Source organism: Eubalaena glacialis, chromosome 14 (genome assembly GCF_028564815.1).
Source record: "Eubalaena glacialis isolate mEubGla1 chromosome 14, mEubGla1.1.hap2.+ XY, whole genome shotgun sequence".
NCBI classification, from domain to species: domain Eukaryota; kingdom Metazoa; phylum Chordata; class Mammalia; order Artiodactyla; family Balaenidae; genus Eubalaena; species Eubalaena glacialis.
In genome coordinates this window covers 76,369,014-76,390,408 of record NC_083729.1, presented here as the reverse complement: position 1 = coordinate 76,390,408, position 21,395 = coordinate 76,369,014, and positions in this window count along the sequence as shown.

The following is a 21,395-nucleotide window of genomic DNA, read 5'->3' as shown; positions in this document are numbered from 1 at the left end:
CAAACAGCCTGGGTAGGCTTCAGTGTTGGGTCACCTCAGGCCAAACAACCAACAGGGAGGGAACCCAGCCCCACCCATCAGCAGTCAAGTGGATTAAAGTTTTACTGAGGTCTGCCCACCAGAGCAACAGCCAGCTCTACCCACTACCAGTCCCTCCCATTAGGAAACTAGCACAAGCTTCATAGATAGCCTCATCCACCAGAGGGCAGACAGCAGAAGCAAGAAGAGCTACAATCCTGCAGCCTGTGGAACAAAAACCACATTCACAGAAAGATAGACAAGATGAAAAGGCAGAGGGCTATGTACCAGATGAAAGAACAAGATAAAACCCCAGAAAAACAACTAAATTAAGTGGAGATAGGCAACTTTCCAGAAAAAGAATTCAGAATAATGATAGTGAAGATGATCCAGGACCTCGGAAAAAGAATGGAGGTAAAGACTGAGAAGATGCAAGAAATGTTTAACAAAGACGTAGAAGAATTAAAGAACAAACAAACAGAGATGAACAATAAAATAACTGAAATGCAAAATACACTAGAAGGAATCAATAGCAGAATAACTGAGGCAGAAGAACGGATAAGTGACCTGGAAGACAGAATGGTGGAATTCACTGCAGTGGAACAAAATAAAGAGAAAAGAAGGAAAAGAAATGAAGACAGCCTAAGAGACCTCTGGGACAACATTAAACACAACAACATTCGTATTATAGGGGTCCCAGAAGGAGAAGAGAGAGAGAAATGACCCGAGAAAATATTTGAAGAAATTACAATCGAAAACATCCCTAAAATGTGAAAGTAAATAGCCACCCAAGTCCAGGAAGTGCAGTGAGTCCCATACAGGATAAACCCAAGGAGAAACACGCCAAGACACATAGTAATGAAATTGGCAAAAATTAAAGACAAAGAAAAAATATTGAAAGCAGCAAGGGAAAAACGACAACTAACATACAAGGGAACTCCCAAAAGGTTAACAGCTGATTTCTCAGCAGAAATTCTATAAGCCAGAAGGGAGTGGCATGATATACTTAAAGTGATGAAAGGGAAGAACCTACAACCAAGATTACTCTACTTGGCAAGGACCTCATTCAGATTTGATGCAGAAATCAAAAGCTTTACAGACAAGCAAAAGCTAAGAGAATTCAGCACCACCAAACCAGCTCTACAACAAATGCTAAAGGAACTTCTCTAAGTGAGAAACACAACAGAAGAAAAGGACCTGCAAAAACAAGCCCCAAACAATTAAGAAAATGGTAATAGGAACATACATATCGATAATTACCTTAAATGTGAATGGATTAAATGCTGCAACCAAAAGACACAGGCTTGCTGAATGGATACAAAAACAAAACCCATGTATATGCTGTCTACAAGAGACCCACTTCAGACCTATGGACACATACAGACTGAAAGTGAGGGGATGGAAAAAGATATTCCATGTAAATGGAAAACAAAAGAAAGCTGGAGTAGCAATACTCATATCAGATAAAATAGACTTCAAAATAAAGAATGTTACAAGATACAAGGAAGGACACTACATAATGATCAAGGGATCAATCCAAGAAGAAGTTATAACAATTATAAATATGTATGCACTCAACCTAGGAGCACCTCAATACATAAGGCAACTGCTAACAGCTATAAAAGAGGAAATCAACAGTAACACAATAATAGTGGGGGATTTGAACACCTCACTTACACCAATGAACAGATCATCCAAACAGAAAATTAATAAGGAAACACAAGCATTAAATGACACAATAGACCAGATAGATTAAATTGATAATTATGGGACATTCCAATCAAAACCAGCAGATTACACTTTCTGCTTAAGTGCACACAGAACGTTCTCCAGGATAGATCACATCTTGGGTCGCAAATCAAGCCTCAGTAAATTTAAGAAAATTGAAATCATATCAAGCATCTTTTCTGAATACAAAGCTATGAGATTAGAAATGAATTACAGGGAAAAAAACGTAAAAAACACAAACACATGGAGGCTAAACAATACGTTACTAAATAACCAAGAGATCATGAAGAAATCAAAGAGGAAATTAAAAAATAGCTAGAGACAAATGACAATGAAAACATTACGATCCAAAATCTATGGGATGTATCAAAAGCAGTTCTAAGAGGGAAGTTTATAGCTATACAAGCCTACCTCAAGAAACAAGAAAAATCTCAAATAAACAATCAAACCTTACACCTAAAGGAACTAGAGAAAGAAGAACAAAGAAAACCCAAAATTAACAGAAGGCTGGAAATCTTAAAGATCAGAGCAGAAATAAATGAAATAGAAACAAAGAAAACAATTGCAAAGATCAATAAAACTGAAAGCTGGTTCTTTGAGAAGATAAACAAAATTGACAAACTTATAACCAGACTCATCAAGAAAAAGAGGGAGAGGAATCTAATCAATAAAATTAGAAATGAAAAAGGAGAAGTTACAACAGACACCGCAGAAATACAAAGCATCCTAAGAGACAAGCAACACTATGCCAATAAAATGGACAACCTGGAAGAAATGGACACATTTTTAGAAAGTTATAACCTTGAAGACTGAACCAGGAAGAAATAGAAATTATGAACAGACCAATCACAAGTAATGAAATTGAAACTGTGATTAAATATCTTCCAAAAAACAAAGGTCCAGGACCAGATTGCTTCACAGGTGAATTCTATCAAACATTTAGAGAAGAGTTAACACCATCCTTCTCCAACACTTCCAAATAATTGCAGAGGAAGGAACACTCCCAAACTCATTCTATGAGGACACCATCACCCTGATACCCAAATCAGACAAAGATATTACAAAAAAAGAAAATTACAGACCAATATCACTGATAAATATAGATGCAAAATATTCAACAAAATACTAGCAAACAGAATCCAACAACACATTAAAAAGATCATACATCATGATCAAGTGGGATTTATCCCAGGGATGCAAGTATTCTTCAATGTATGCAAATCAATCAATGTGATACACCATAAAAACAAACTGAAGGGTAAAATCCATATGATCATCTCAATAGATGCAGAAAAAGCTTTTGACAAAATTCAACACAATTTATGATAAAAACTCTCCAGAAAGTGGGCATAGAGGGAACCTACCTCAACATAATAAAAGCCATATACGACAGACCCCAGAAAACATCATTCTCAGTGGTGAAAAACTAAAGCATTTCCTATAAGATCAGGGATAAGACAAGGGTGCCCACTCTCACCACTATTATTCAACATAGTATTGGAAGTGCTAGCCACGGCAATGAGAGAAGAAGAAGAAATAAAAGGAATCCAAATTGGAAAAGAAGAAGTAAAACTGTCACTGTTTGCAAATGACATGATACTATACATAGAAAATCCTAAAGATGCTACCAGAAAACTACTAGAGCTAATCAATGAATTTGGTAAAGTTGCAGGATACAAAATTAATGCACAGAAATCTCTTGCATTCCTCTACACTAACAATGAAAAATCAGAAAGAGAAACTAAGGAAACAATCCCATTCACCATTGTCACAAAAAGAATAAAATACCTAGGAATAAACCTACTTAAGTTGGTAAAAGACCTGTACTCAGAAAACTATAAGACACTGATGAAAGAAATCAAAGATGATACCAACAGATGGAGAGATATGCCATGTTCTTGGGTTGGAAGAATCAATATTGTGAAAATGACTATGCTACCCAAAGCAATCTACAGATTCAGTGCAAACCCTATCAAATTACCAATGGCATTTTTTACAGAACTAGAACATAAAATCTTAAAATTTGCATGGAGACACAAAAGACCCCGAATAGCCAAAGCAGTCTTGAGGGAAAAAAGCAGAGCTGGAGAAATCAGACTCCCTGACTTCAGACTATACTACAAAGCTACAGTCATCAAGACAATATGGTACAAGCACAAAAACAGAAATATAGATCAATGGAACAAGCTAGAAAGCTCAGAGATAAACCCACACACCTATGGTCAACTAGTCTATGACAAAGGAGGCAAGGATATACAATGGAGAAAAAACAGTCTCTTCAATAAGTGGTGCTGGGAAAACTGGACAGCTGCATGTAAAAGAATGAAATTAAAACACTCCCTAACACCATACATAAAAATAAACTCAAAATGGATTAGAGACCTAAATGTAAGACCGGACACTATAAAACTCTTAGAGAAAAACATAGGAAGAACACTCTTTGACATAAATCACAGCAAGATCTTTTTTGATCCACCTCCTAGAGTAATGGAAATAAAAACAAAAATTAACAAATGGGACCTAATGAAACTTCAAAGGTTTTGCACAGCAAAGGAAACCAGAATCAAAACCAAAAGACACCCCTCAGAATGGGAGAAAATATTTGCAAATGCCTCGACAGATAAAGGATTGATCTCCAAAATATATAAGTAGCTCATGCAGCTCAATATTAAAAAAACAAAAACCCCAATCCAAAAATGGGCAGAAGCCCTAAATAGACATTTTTCCAAAGAAGACATACAGATCGCCAATCACATGAAAAGATGCTCACCATCACTAATTATTAGAGAAATGCAAATCAAAACTACAATGAGGTATCACCTCACACCAGTTAGAATGGGCATCATCAGGAAATCTACAAACAACAAATGCTGGAGAGTGTGTGGAGAAAAGGGAACCCTCTTGCACTGTTGGTGGGAATGTAAATTGATACAGCCACTATGGAGAACAGTATGGAGGTTCCTTAAAAAACTAAAAAGAGAACTACCATACGACCCAGCAATCCTACGAATGGGCATATACCCAGAGAAAACCATAATTCAAAAAGACACATGCACCCCAATATTCATTGCAGCACTATTTACAATAGCCAGGTCATGGAAGCAACCTAAATGCCCATTGACAGACGACTGGATAAAGAAGAAGTTGTACATATATACAATGGAATATTACTCAGCCATAAAAAGGAAAGAAATTGGGTCATTTGTAGAGACGTGGATGGATCTAGAGACTGTCATACAGAGGGAAGTAAGTCAGAAAGAGAAAAACAAATATCGTATATTATAGCATATATGTGACCTAGAAAAATGGTACAGATTAACTGGTTTGCAGGGCAGAAATTGAGACACAGATGTAGAGAACAAACATATGGACACCAAGTGGGGAAAGTGGCGGGAGGTGGGGGGGCTGGTGTGATGAATTGGGCGATTGGGATTGACATGTATACACTGATGTGTATAAAATTGATGACTAATAAGAACATGCTGTATAAAAAAAATAAATAAAATAAAATTCAAAAAAAAAATAAATAAGTCAAAGCATATTGATACCCAAAGACATCAAAACACAAAAAATGAACTGCAGAAGAAACAAGGAAAAATGGCTCTACAAAACAACCAGAAAACAATCTACATAGTGGCATTGGCAATTCCTTGCTATTTATCAAAAATTACTCATCACTAATTACTTTAAAGATAAATGGAATGGTTGAATACATGAATAAACAATACCCAACAATATGCTGCCTACTAGAGGTTTACTTTAGCCTTTAAGATGTATATAGACTGAGAGTGAAGGGATGATAAAGATATTTCAAGCTAATGGTAATCAAAAAAAAAAAAAAGAGGGGTAATTATACTTAAACAAAATTGACTTTAAGGTAAAAATAGTAAAAAGAGACAAACAAGATTATTATTTAATTATAAAAGTATTGGTATATCAAGAACATATAACAATGGTAACTATTGATGGGTCTTACATCAGAGTACCTAAGTATGTAAAGTAAAACTAACAGAGATAAAAAGAGAAATAAATTACTTTAATAGTAGTTGGGGGCTTTTATATACTATTCTCAATGGATAGATCATCCAGACAGCAGATCAATAAGGAACCAGCACATTTGAACAACACTATAGACCAAATTAACCTAACAGACAAGTACAGAACATTCTATCCAAAGCAATAGAATACACATCTTTTTAAGCACACATAGAACATTTTCTAGGATAGAATATAAGTTAGGCCACAGAAAAAGTGTTACTAAATTCAAGGAGATTGACATCATATCAAGCATCTTCTTTGACCACCACAGCATAAAACAAGAAATCAACGATAATAGGAAAACTGGAAAATTCACAAACACATGGAAATTAAACAACACTCTACTGAAAACCAATGGATAAAAGAAGAAATAATAGATGAAATTTTAAAAAAATGTATTTGGTACAAATTAAAATAAAAATATAACATACCAGAAATTATGGGATGTAGCAAAAGCAGTTCTAAGAGAAAATTCATAGCAATAAATGCCTACATTAAGGAGCCAGAAAAATAACAAATAAACAACATAATTCTACACCTTAAAGAATTAGAAAAAGAAGAACAAACTGAGTCCAAAGTTAGAAGAAGAAAGAAAATAATAAAGATTAGCACAGAAATAAATGACATAGAAAAGAGGAAAACAATAGAAAAGATTAACCAAACTAAACATGGTTTCTTTGAAAAGATAAAGAAAATTGAAAAAAACTTAACTAGAATAACCAAGGAGAAAGACCCAAATTAAAAAAATATATAAATGAAAAAGGAGACATTACAATTTATACCAAAGAAATTCAAAGAAACATAAGAGGCTACTATAGAAACATATATGGCAAGAAACTGAACAACCTAGAAGAAATAGAAAAATTCTTAAAATTCTTAGAAACATACAACTTACCACTACTAGAAAATCTGAATAAAGTGCTTACTAGTAAAGAGATAGAATCAGTAATCAACTATCTCCCAACAAAGAAAAGCATCAAAAACAATATAATATTTAGGAATTAATTAACCAAGAGGTGAAAGATCTCTGCTCTGAAAACTCTAAGACATTGATGAAAGAACCAGAAGAAGACACAAATAAATGGAAAATGAATCCCATGTTTATGAATTGGAAGAATTAATATTGTTAAAAATTGATTAAAAAGCCATCTATAGACTCAATTCTTATCAAGATTCCAGTGGCAATTTTTACAGAAGTAGAAAAAAACACTCCTAAAATTTATGTGGAAGCACCAAAGACCCAAAATAGCCAAGGTAATCCTGAGAAAGAAAAACAAAGCAGGAAGTATCACACTTTCTGATTCTGAGCTACACTATAAGGCTATAGTCTTCAAAACAGTATGGTACTGGCAAAAAATAGACCAATGAAACAGATTTCAGAGGCCAGAAATAAACCCAAGCACACCTGGTCAACTAGTATTTGACAAGGGAGCCAAGAGTGCTCAATGGAGAAAATACAGTCTTTTCAATAAATAGTGCTGGGATAATAGGATATTCATATATAAAAGAGTAAAATGGTATTCATATCTTATACCATTCACAAAAATTATCTCAAAATGAGTTAAAGATTTAAATGTAAGACCTGAATCCATGAAACTTCTAAATAAAAGCATAAGAATAAAGTTCTTTGACATGGATCCTGCTAATGATTTTTTTTGATATGACACCTAAAGCACAACAACAAAATGAAAAATAAACAAGTGGGACTACATCAAACTAAAAACTTCTGCCCAGCAAAAGAAACCATCAATAAAGTGATAAAAACAACCTACAGAATGGGAAAAAAAAAATATTTGAAAACCATATATCTGATACCAGATTAATATCCAAAATATATAAAGAATTTATACAACACAATATCTAGACAACAAGTAACCCAGTTAAAAAATGGGCAAAATATTTGAATAGATATTTCTCCAAAGAAGATACACTAAAGGCCAACAAGTACATGAAAAGATGTTTAACATTGATAGTCATTAGGGAAATGCAGATTAAAATCACAATGACATATCATCTCACTCCTTTTAGAATGGTCAACATCAAAAAGACAACACATAACAATCCTATTGTTGATGCTGAGAAAAGGGAACAATTGTGCACTGTTGGGCAGAATATAAATTGGTACAGCCACTACCAAAAACAGTTTGGAAGAGTCTCAAAAAATTAAAAATAGAATTACAATATGATTCAGCAATTCCATTTCTGGGAATATAGCCAAAGGATATGAAAACACTAACTGGCAAAGGTATCTGCACCCTCCTATTCATAGCAGCATCATTTAAAATAGCCAAGACATGGAAACAAACTAAATGCCCATCGATTGTTGAATGGATAAAGAATTGTGGTAGATAGATAGATAGATAGATAGATAGATAGATAGATGATAGTTAGATAAAATATTATTCAACCTTGAAAATTAAATAGAAAATCCTATCTTTTGTGACAACATGATGGAATTGAAAGGCATGCTCAGTGAAATTGACGAGGCAGAGAAAGACAAATGCTGTATGATCTCATTTATATTGGGTGTCTTGGGAACCTTAAGAAAAAAAATATTAGACTTGTGGTTACTGGAAACTGAAAAAAGAATTGGGGCAGAGGGTATTGGAGAAAGGTGGTCAAAAGTTACAAACTTCCAGTTATATGATAAATAAGTACTAGGGATACAATGTACAACATGATGACCATAGGTGACACTGATATATGATACATAGGAAAGTTGTTAAGAGCATAAATGCTAGGAGTTATCATTACAAGGATTTTTTTTTCCTTTTTTTTTCTTCTTTCTTTTCTTTTTATTATATCTATATGAGAAGGTTGATGTTAGCTGAACCTATTGTGGAAATTATTTCACAGTAAATATAAATTTATTTAGTGATGTATATCAATTATTCTCAATATAAGTGGAAAAAAAACCAATTGCAATAAGTATAAAAGAGTCAGAGACATTGTGGCTATTAATCCAACTATATAAAATTTCACATTACATGTGAAAATATACCAAGTAAAAGAGACAGTGAGAGTAGAATAAACAATAAAATAATATCTAACCATGTATTGTCTACAAGAAAACAATTTTAATTATAAAAACACAGATGGATTAAAAATAAAGAAAATGAGAAATATGTACCATGCTAACACTAAAAAAAATGGAGTTGCTATATTAATTTCAGAAAAAAATCAGTATGTAGCTAATATTAGAGAATAAAAATACACGAGGCAAAAACTGATGGAAGTGAAAAGAGAAATAGACAAAACCATTTTATGGTTAGAGACTGCTACACCCATTGAACAGAAAAAGGACATTAGGTATAAATTAAGGAAATCTGATTAGTTTATACACTTTAGTTAATAACAATGTATCATAATGAAATATACATACCATATCATATAAATGTATAATATTAATAATAGACACTGTGCATGTCAGGTGTATATGTAACTCTGTACTATGTTCTCATTTTTCTGAAAATCTAAAACTAATCTAAAAAATAAAGTCTATTAATAAAAATTCATATTGGGAAACAAAGTGAAAACCTATGAGCACTTTGGTACATGTACTTCAAATTGTATTAAAATAACATATAGACTTGATAAACTCTTAACTCTCATATCACAGCTTTCCACAAGGGAAACCTGTTAAATTTTTCAATATTCTGTTCTCCACTGCTATCAACTCTCATATTTAGATAAACTCTCTAATAATCTAGCCCTATATTTCAATGTAATTAATATTCTTTTGTTTTTTTCTATGTGGAAAAAAAGCTGTAGGTACTTAAAGAGTGTAAGTTATTCTTGATATTTCAGGAATGGCTGAGCTTTTGTTTTTTAATTAACTTCATCCTTGAGTCATATTCTTAAATTTCAGTTTTTTGGTCTCCAAATGGCCAATATCTCTTATGTTGTCATGTCATAGGCAAAATTCTGTGAAAACTCTAAACAAAATTCTGATAGGACCATGTTTTCAAAATGTGAAAGTCATAGTTCAATGCATTGGCCCTACAGTGCATGCAATGTAGCCATTGGTTTGGAATATGCGAAAAGTATTCAATTTTCATTAATCTAGAATTTGGCTAGAGAGGTAATCTTATTTGTCCTAACAGCAAGATGCTTATTTTGATGCATTTCCTTATGTGACTATTTGTTGTAATTGTGAAAATAAATGAATTGTTTTATTGGTAAAAAATAAATGACTTGGTAATAATTTCCCTTCCTTACATGAACATAACAAAGTGCCATGGCACATGCTTGTAAATCAGAGGATAGACAGTTGAGACAGAACATTAAAATAATCATAAATGTGAGGTAGTTTCACATTTTTAGATTGCATGTTCACTGATTAAGTATGTTGACACAAGATTGATTGAAATAGCTCAGCATTTACTACATTTACACCAGGCAATCTGTATTTCAAAGCCTAGGCAGAAGTTAACATAAACATAATGTTAAACACAAAGTATTAGATGATGAATAATTAATTTACAGTGGCTTAGTTTTCTCCTATAATATACTTTAGTATTATTTATTAAAATATGATTACGTCGGTATTTTCACTAAGAAATATATGCTCCTACAACTCTGTCACAATAGGCTTCTTCTTGATTTCTGTTATCTTCATATAAAAACATTGTTTTCATCTTACAGAATTTTCTTTTTGCCATTCGTTTATCATGAGCAATAACATTATTCTCAACATCAAGGCAGACATTCTTTGATATAATAGGTACTAATTGTTCTTAACTTTTTGTGGAACTTTATAATAAATGTTATAAATTTTAGACACTTCAAAATAACTTTGAATGCTTGCAGACTAGATAGTTTGAAGCAAACATATTGCCAAAAAAAGACTAAAAATTGGAAAAAAATAAACCATCAGTTCGGAAACATAGGACATAATACTATTGAATAACTACCCAGATAAGATCTAAATAACTTATTGTTCAGAGAGGAAATCACAATGAAATTAAGTAAATATTTTGCAATGAATGATAATAAAAATGTTATAAAGTTTTTTGGACATATTTAAAGCAGTGATGACACAATATAGCCTGATATATATATGTTAACAAACAAAAAGACAGAAAAATAATGGTTGAAGACTCTAACACAAGAAATTGTATAAATACAGCAAAATAAATCAAAAGAAGACATAAAAAGGAAAATAACAGACATAAGGGCACAAATTAAAGAAATAGAAAATGTGCAATATATAGGGTCAACTAACAAAATGTTGATTGTTTGACAATTCAACTAACCAGCATGCAAAACTGATGAATATAAAGAAGAGAAAAACACAGTTGACCAATAACACAAAGAAAAAAGACATCATTATTACAAATCCTGGATGTTTAATATGATATTAAAATGAAAAGATAATATTATAGCAATTTTATATTGATAAATTTAAAAAGTTAGAACAAATTGACAAATTACTAAGAAAACAGAACTGCAAAAAATGGACAGGCTAAAATAATACAAAATGTAAATATTCCCATAGCTATCAAATCACCCTACAAAGAAGAGTTTGGGAACAGAAGACTTCAACTGCAATATATATAAAAAATTTAATGATCTCATGTCAAACTGTCATTTCTCAAGTTCATAAATTAGAACTCAATTATATTTCTATTTATCAGTAATAAAAACATTCAAGAGAGAGAAAGAGACAGAAACATTAGAGAACTATAAAAAATAATATAAAAACATGATTGAGCAATATTACAGTACTTGGAAAGAAGACACTGTGCTCAACGGAGATGATCCATCCACAAAGAACTCATATCCAAAATACATATAATTTCCATAAACCCATAAGAAACGAGACTGACCATGTATAGAAAAAAATAAGCAAGCAACTCAAACAGGTATTTCATGTTTTGATAGTGTATCAATGATCTCCACTCCATACAGAAAACAAACAAACAAAAACAGACTGAAATGTGCTGAACCGTATTAATAATCAGGAAATGCAAATTAAGACCACAAGGTAAAAATAGGTTGCCCGTGAAAAAATGGCTACAATTAAATATTATACATATAGACATATAGGTTAGAATGAGGAGAAATTGGAACACTCATTTATTTTAAATTGTTACAGAAGTTTGAAAATTGCTTAGCATCATCTACCAAAATTGAACATAAGGAAGCATACTACTTGACCATACAATTTTATTCCTAGGAAAGTACCTAACAAAAATGTGTGTGTGTGACTGTGTGCTTGTGTGTGGATGAGCACAAAGAGAAAAATAAGCTGTGGCTACATGTACCACAGGGATGAATAATGTAAATATAAAAATGAGTGCCCTCCCCCACCCCGTCCACGGCGCGAGGGCCTGGGCGCATGCGCACAGCCCCCGCCCCCCCAAAAAAAATGAGTGAAGGTAGCTAGATAACAAATGATAGAGAAAGTAATTTCAATTTATGTAAATACCAAAGATAAAGATGAGCTCTAGTGTTTAGAGATACACACTTGAGTAGTAAGGCTAAAGAGAAAAATCAAGGAAATTACCATAAACCTAAGGATAGCATTATGTTGGGAAAATAGAGTGTTGTGATTAGAAAGGGGTATGCAGAGGGCTTTTGAGTACTATCGTATTCTAATTTTTGACCCATTTTTTGGTTACAGCAATTTCACTTTATAATTAATTACTAAACAGTACATTATAGTTTATGTTCTTATATTTAACATTTTTAAACATTTAAAAATTATGTAATTGTTCAGCTCTAGGAAACTGAGTTTCTGTATGAAAGGTATACAATGCTAACTTTATGTTTGCCATTACTTCTAAGAGCTGTAGATTGTAAATACCAGTTAGAGATACTGATTTAGTATTTTCACATTTATATCAACTTATACTGTTACACATGTGAAGTGATATGATTCATCCCTACTTTAAAATGACAATGACAAAGCTCACATGTATATCAAACAATTATGCCAAATTTAGCAGTTAGTAAGTATAATGGATCATGGATTCTGTTATTTTTCCATTTGCAACATGTTGCTTTATGTAGTGTATTAGAAATATAATCCCTCATATAACTCTGGGAACCTAAGAGGACTAGCAGTATTTAAATTTATTTTCAAATGATTAAATGGAAATTCCCTATGGATTCTGATTAAAGAACTGCTATCAAAACAATAAGATGTTTAGTCTTCCTTTCCATTTCTGAGCTCTGCAGTTATTCCTAGAAACATTTTTTTAAAAACATGGGTAATATCACAGTCTAGTGGTCATTTTATGGTAGTCACTGGACCTACAGCATTATTTGGAAGTGTATGAAATATAAATTCTCAAGTTCCCCTCCAGTCCTACTGAGTCATAAGCTCCCAGTGGGGCCGGGGAAGGGAACAGAAGAACAAGGCAATCTGTGTTTCAACAAGTCCTCCAGGTTATTCTGTCGCATGTCGAAGTTTGAGAACCACTTTTGGAGATCGAGAGCTCATATGATGCTCTTCACATGTGTTTGACGATTGTTATTTTTTTCCTTAATCTCTTTGCAATCCATGGATGTAAGCGGCAATGCTGAGATTTGGAACTCTCTGAAAGGAGATGTCAGTGCCTTCATATTCCAACTAATCTACAATTCTGATGAACTAAGATTTCCATAATTACGTGCTAGCATTTAAATACCAAATTCATCTGAGGCTTGAGGTCTTCTTCCAAGTGTACTTGTTGCTGGCAGAATTCGTTTCCTTCTCATGCTTTCAACATGGCTCTTTCCATCTCTTAGCCAGCAATGATATAGAGTCCTTCTTATGCTTGGAATCTCTGATTCCTCTTCTGCTTTCTTCTTCTGTTTTAAGGACTCATATGATTACTTGATACCATCTGGATAATCCAGGAGAGTCTCCCTTTTTTAAGGCTAGTTGAATAGCAGTGTTGATTACATCTGCAAAGTTCCTTTTGCCACGTAATGTAACAAATTTTGGTGTAACATTAGGGAACAAAGAACATGCTTGCCATAATTCTGTCAATCACAGAGTTAAAATTCAGACATTATATTATCCCAAACTAATGTAGTCAACACCTGTAACTGAGTATTTTAATGCCTTTCTATATTTGAGAAATTTCCTTTCTAAACTAATATTAGTTGGTGGTAAAGTCATCCTTTGTCTATAGACTCAAAAGTTTTGGATAATTATTTCCCTTGCAGCAAAAACGTTGTACCAGGACTTAGGATGCACCATCTAGATGCACCTGCCTTTGGAAGGCACTGATACAAAGATGCAAGAATGATCAGGACTCATCCCTAGTAGAAGTTTTGGATGTGATTCTGTGGACTACCCAACATCATTTAAGTAAATTCCTTTTCTGCTGACTTCAGCCAAGGCATATTGGAAAATAATTTCTCATAGATGTCTCATGTTCCTGCACATATTAACTGCCCTTTGTTCTTGACTGTCTGTTAACAATATCTCTATATCAAGTAGCCTTGGAAGGTAGACAATGGCAGGTTTTCTTACAGGCCTTGAAAGACAAAGATAGTGTTTCCCTGTGGAACAAAGAGCAGGTGTGCTCATAGCTTTGGAAAATAGAAACAATGTCTACTTCCATAGCAAAGGCTGACATAATTAGTGCCTATTATAAATTCTATGACCACACACACACACACACACACACACAGATGGTGAGATGTATTTCCAAAAGTAGACAAGAGTAGTCATTTTTTTTCTTAAAATATTTGAAGCAAATATTGGCAATATGTTAAAATCAAACTACCAAAGCTAAGTAATAAATACAAATGTATGTGATTTATTAAACTATAAATTATTTTTATGCTTCAAATTATAAAGAAAAAATTGACTTCTAATTTTTTTAGTGTAGAGCTATAACACCATAAATTTTAGGTGTATGTTAGAATGATTTATTTAAGATCATTCCAACTTAGCACAATAAATTCACAAAGATATTCATAAGTAAGTAATTAAAATATCTATATTTAATTTTAAAATGTTATAGTTATATTGTCTAGAAAGAAATTAGAAATCTAGTTTTTTAACTTAAGTGACTTTTTCTCATCCTCCTTTTTAAAAAAAGATCATGATATGAGGAGATACTCTCTGTTTCTGGGTATCTCTCATGTACAAAGTAGGGATACATGTTATTAAAATTTTATTTGTTTTTCTCCTCTTAACTTGTCTTTTTATTACAGGGATGTCTCAGCCAAGAACCTAGAGGGGTAGAGGGAAAATTATTGGCCCCCTCCCTCCAGTTTGGAAACCAGTTTGGAACTTTCTGAGACACCATGCTCATTTTAGAGCCTACAGACACAATCCTAAAAAGCTGGCAGAAGCTAGTGAAGGCTAAGAACTGTGCACAGTTAGCTCTCCCAGATCTCACTCTGTAGTGCCTGGTCAAGAGAGGTGGGTAAAAATTTCTTGCTCCTTCCTTTCCAAATATAGATTAGCAGGAGAAAAATATTTGTGTGAACTTTTTTCTTAGGTATAGTAACTTTGTTAAAACTTTGTTTTGAGTACTCTTGTTTTCAATTGATCCTCTTCCTCCTAGAGATGGTAATTATTTCCTTTTGTCTCTGTCTTCTGTGTCATTTATCATAAGGAAGATAATCATATGTGTGATGAGGTTTTCCTTTTGTCTTGTTTTATGTGTTGGGAGCTTGGCTTTGTGACCAGTGAGAATATTATCTCTGGTATCCTCCAGGTAGAGTATGCGTGTACCAGCACACACTGGGCAGACAGCCCAATAGGCTGTGGATCCAAGAAACAGATTTCTCTTTGTCCAACTGTGCCAGCTCTCAGGGGAGCTTATTATAAGCGTCCCAATCCATAAGGGGCCCTTGTTGTCTCATTAATGCTTAAAAAGTCCCATTCCAGTAGCTCCTGCCCAGTGTCACAGATTAGTGGGTCTGTAACTAGAGGTGTTTCCTGTTCTTATGGGAAACTAGCGCACTACCCGTTGCTTACCACCTGTGACAACAGTGTTCTTTGCTTTCTTAGTATAACTTTGGGGGTGGATTTTCTGGATCTTCTGAAGACTGAATTTCTTTTGGGATGCCTTTGCATACATGGTTAACCCATAAAAAGGCTTATTGGTTTGAGTTACCATTGGATTTAATATAAGATTCTACACTTGTCAATACCAAGACGATGGATTCTCTGAGTTAGATAAACTTCTATATTTGAAAAAAATTAGTGAGGTCTCATTCTAAACAATTGCCTTATTGGTACCTAAAGAAAGATCAAATAGAAAGGAGGACACAAAGGAGTTTGGCAGCTAGCCTTAAGGATTCCTTTAATAAGATGAAATTACAAAGACCTTTTGTCTCCACTTTAAGAAGATCACACCAAAATTAGCGAAGAGTTAGATCAATGGACATTCACAACCACACTCACAGTGATGTTCTTCCCATCCACATTATAATGGATACCAGGCAACCCATATGCCTCTCCCCCCCACCACCCCCCGCCCCGCACCAGGGAAAAACAGCCCTCACAGAGGAAATGGATGACTGGAATTTCATTCAGGCTCTCACACAAATAATCAGGAAAAGCATCACCTGGAGGTCAATGTTCAGGAGCTAATAAAAGAAATAGTAGAGGTTTTCCTCCAGAATGTAAATTGATCCAAGGTTGAATTGTGTGCTCAGAAAAAAAAAAAAAAAAGCCTTCCTTAAAGGCTTTGATAAACTTTTTAAAGTCACACTAAAGCACTAGGATGTAGAGATCTTCTGATTTCCATCATAGTTGGAAATCTGCCTTACTATAAAGAAGCAAAGTTTAGTTGGATAGGTAGGTCAGTCTCTGATATTCAGGATACAACCTAATTCTTTGAGGTATTAGAAGGAACTTTGTCTTGCAAAGCTCTGCAAAACCAGAAATATGGCTCCAGAAGCAATTCCAAACCCAACTCTCATTTTTACCAAGCCCCAAACCCCTCCTAATTTGTCTCAAATGCTTGTATATAATGGGACACTGGAAACAGAATTATCCTGCACTTAAGAAAAAGAGGGAAATTTAAAAATAATAATTGCCATACATCTCTGATAACAGGCATATATGCCCCAAAACTTTTAGGAGAAAATTTGTATACTTTCTCTGTACCTTTGAGATGTAAATCTTCTACCCTGTCTTCTCTAGGACCTAAGAGCCATTCTTTCAAATGCAAACTTCAGGGAGAATTTCTCATCAGAAGGAGATAAAAGGAACTATTTGTAAATTAGGCTAATAAAAAAATCTTAAATGTCCTCTCTATAAATATTAGTAAAAAACTTTAGCCATCTGAGCTGGTAAATTTAATTTATTCCTACTGCCAAAACTCAGTTTGGGTCGAACTCCTCTCTTTTAAACTAGTGGGATTTGCATGACTGAACCTGACTCATGGTTAAAATTTGGTAACAATTGTTATAACATCTCTGTTTGTGTTGGTCTGTAGGTTTACATGTGTCTATATATGTATGTTATATATGTGTGATATTTTTCTACCTGCAGATGGTATTGCCTAAACTAATTTGTAAAAAAGCTCTTTTTTTGTTGGAATGAAGAAGATTCACTCATAAAGACTGGGTATTCTAAAACTCTCAGATATATAGACTATCCCAAATGCTTTTCAAGTTCATGTGATCTGTGATAATCTTCAGTAAATAAAACCTAGTTGAAGTGTGTTGGTTTAATTAAAATAAGCAACTCTTCAGAGTTATCAACATTAAATATAATGCAGACACATAATTTTTATTCTACCTGAGTTTACTAGTCAAATTTATGTTGTCTTTGTTACAAAATTTGTCAGCAAAAAAAAAAAATACCTTGAGATGATTTCTGATGCTTGGCTTTGTCTAATGTCTCATGAAATTTTGCTTGGTAATATAAACAAAATTGTTGGGAACATGTGATTTAGACAGGTGTAAGTGGGATAAGAGTTTTTAGGTAGACTTTTTAGCAATAACTATATTTTATGTTATGTATACTTAAATAGTTTAATGGATCTCTTTGGTATCTTGAAACCTTAGAGCTTTGCTGAGTTTAGTTAAATGATGGAAATTTACTGAATATTGATATTATTTTCAAATAAGATAAAATACTGAAGCATTGATTATTGAAAATAGTTTGGCCTGTTTTGGGCTTTTGCCAACCAAAAATTGTCACTTTCCATTTGCTTCTACAAGGATGAAGTCAGTAGCTACTGTGGTCACTGACCTTCAAAACACCCTAAAAGGAGTTCAGGGTGGAGGTCAGGAATGAGGCACTCTGCTCTGGGAAAAACTGGCAGAACAAGTCTTCAGATGGTTAGATATTTTCAGGAGATTTTATGAGCCCAATTTTTTGTATCTTCTAATATCTAGAAAAGCACTAAAATTATTAACAAAGACATCTGCTCCTGGTGACTTGCAGCAACCGTCTGTCAAAATGTGTGCTTGACTGCATGTACCCACTTCGCTAAAATCAAATGTATGCTGACCTCTTTGGAGCAGTTCCTCAGAGCTATCTGAGAGGCTGTTTCCCAGGCTATAGTCCACATTTTACCCCAAATAAAACTTAACTCACAACTCTCATGCTGTGTGGTTTTTTTCAGTTAACACTTCCTTGTTGCAGAGAACTAAAGATAGTTTGATCTGTTAGTAAACATACCTGTGCCACATTGAAAAATTGTATATGATGAAGCATATGCTTCTAGAAACTATGAAATGTTTTCATAAATTTTCCAATCTAAAGAATGCTGGTATAACAGAAAGTTCATAATTGCTTGCTTCTTAGTTTTCACTACAAATTAATGCTTCTAAGGGTTAAGAATTCTAATTAATATGTGTAATTAACATTACTAAAATAATAAGGGAAATAACTCCATATGCAATGAAAGTAAGATGTGTTTTAGACTAAAAAAAATGTATCAATATGAGGTATGGAGGTGCATTTTTTTAAGGGAAATGAAAGTAATTTTGTCACAACATTTTTTTTTTTATTTTCAGAATGGGAAAGAGGAGAGAAAAGGACAAAATTGTATAGAACATTCGGAAGAGAGAGAGGAAATCTTACCTCGGGTGGTCAAATTGACTAAAATTAAATGAATTTATTGTAAGGGTTTTAAAATAAGCTTTAATATCAATAGTGTCCTTATGTAAAACTGGAATTTAATTTTCTTTCATCAGTTAAAAGAACAAAGTTTTCTTGGACTGTTGGTCTGATACTGATAAGAAATTGTTAAATGTTTTTCTTTACCTTTTAAGTAATCTGCCTAGAAAGCAAACACTTTGTATTTTATCAACATAGTTTCAATGTGCTTCATGCTATCTTAATCAGGTCTTTGATTATTTAAGAAAACTGAATCTTCTAATATTTATAGAGCCAAGTTTTGCTCACAACTATGTAGGCTTCTGTATTTTCCTTTAAAATTTTTTATTGTCACTTTGGTTAAATAGATAACTGAACATTGTTTCATAATGATCAGTGATCTTTACTTAGTCAAGTGTCTAAAACTTTTGATATTTTTGACAAACTTCCCCAAATCGAATTCTAAATAAAGTGTTTTTGATCTGGAAGTAACTTTGGGATTTTTCCAGAGGGTCCCTGGAACGTATCAAAAAATTTGTTGTCTCTCCCTATCAAAGGAGAGATATTAAACTAATTAGACTTATTTGATATGTTAAATTATGTGGGAAGCATTGTCATATAAGTGATGCTAAACCTTCTTAGACACATTTGTGTGGATATATGTTTTTAATATATGTTCCATAAATTGTACACAATTCTTAAAATTCTGATACATCCTGGTATAATGTTATTGGTCATAATTCTGCCTATTAAAATGTATGTCACAGAAATAATAATTTTCTTGTCAACTACATTATAATGAACTTTCATTAAATCTTTAACTATGGACATTTTAAAGTCTTTTGTCATTTATAGAGTGTTATTGTTTTACTCTGATTCTTTTGAAAAAGTATTTCTGCAAAAGTTCTTCATCTTCAAGGAGATTCATAAAAAGGACTCTGGCAAGCACAGGTTTCTGATAACTTTAAGATCACAAAAGTAAACTAGGTAAGAATATATAGAACTAATGGAAAAACTGGATTCAAGCAGAGCAATAATTAATAACTGAGACTGAATGAACTGATAATTTTTATGACTTTGTTTGAAACATTACTGGTTCTTTAATGTTTTGTTTTCTAGATTTAAGAAAACCTTTTTCTTTTTTCTTTTCTCTAAAGCTAACTATGATTTATAGCAATTTTTAAAATTATATCTTTGTAAGTAGAATTGAAACAATTACTTTTTCTCCCTACCTGATCCCTCCAGAATTCACAAATTGTTAGTGAGTAGTCTTATTTTCATGAAATTTATTTCTTTAAGTTAGTAAGAATCTGTTCTCCTTATAATAGGAAACAATTAGAAATATTAATTATCAAAGCTTTGACTGGAACGTCAGATTTGAGAATGTGCATAGAATCAGATATGCCCAACAGCTTTAAAGAATTTAGGTTTACTTTATGAAGTCAATAAAGCCCCTTGGAGATACAGCCTTATCCTTTTTATAGAGTTTCTGACAGCCTAACTAGGTGAGTAAGGAAGATCACTTCCTGGCAGGTACAGGAACCTCAGGATATTTGGGGGACCTTGAGACGAGAGTAATTAACCTAAATAAACAGGCATTACAGGCTAAGACAGATGACAAGTCCTTGGCTTGTTTGCCTGGGATTGAGAGGTTTTTTAAAATCCAATCAGATTCCTTATGAAAAGTTCAAGCAAAGCAGATTTAAGAGAACCTTTATAGGTCAATCATTACTTTTGCTCTACTTATGTAAATAATCAGGCCAAGTTTATTGAAACTAGACTTATTTTGCAAAAAGCAAAAGAAAAAAGTAGTCTTAATTTTGCTATCTTTAAAAGAAATAAGGGTTATTTTAGAGAGACCAAATATTTTCCAGTGGAAACTATAAGACACACTTGTGGAATTTAGATTCTAGTTCTGTTAATTGTATTTGCAGTTTTGTTATTTACCTTTTAGCTGGACTGGATCCTGAATTCTTCTAATTTCCTCAATTACCTAGCTAAAACCCTCCAAACTAATGTTTCAATTTTCTCCCACCCTTTTGACTTGGAATCACTAAATTATGCTGCCTTTTTCCCTGAAGCCCTGCAAACTAAATGCATGAACAACTGGATATGAACTTCAGAGAAATTGTCAGAACAGCTCCTTTTTTAGATAATCTTTGTAATATCGTGTGTGGGTCACTCAGAAACTTTACCTGGACACTTAATTACATCATCAAAAACATTCAATCTGCAAAACATGCTTTGACCCTGACATCCAGAAATCTTCTCAGATGGCTTCCCTCAGAACTCAAACTGGGTTTATGTCCTGCTTCAATTACTAACCTTTGTTTTTCTCGTTTCCACAGAAATGCCTTATTAAATACCCGATTTCTGGAATAATACAGGCCTAGCTTTGGGAGCACGGCTGCCTCACTTCTTCCTGAATGAGACACAATTGTTTAACTGAATTGGCCAATTTTCAGGACTAAGACTGGTTCAGTATGAAGGAGCAATCTATCAACTAAGCTTCTGGACTTGAAAGTTCTTATTTGAAGTTTCAGAGGCAGGACTAAAGGGGAACAGAATTTTGCTACCCCAAAGTATGTCTCATTGGCATAAG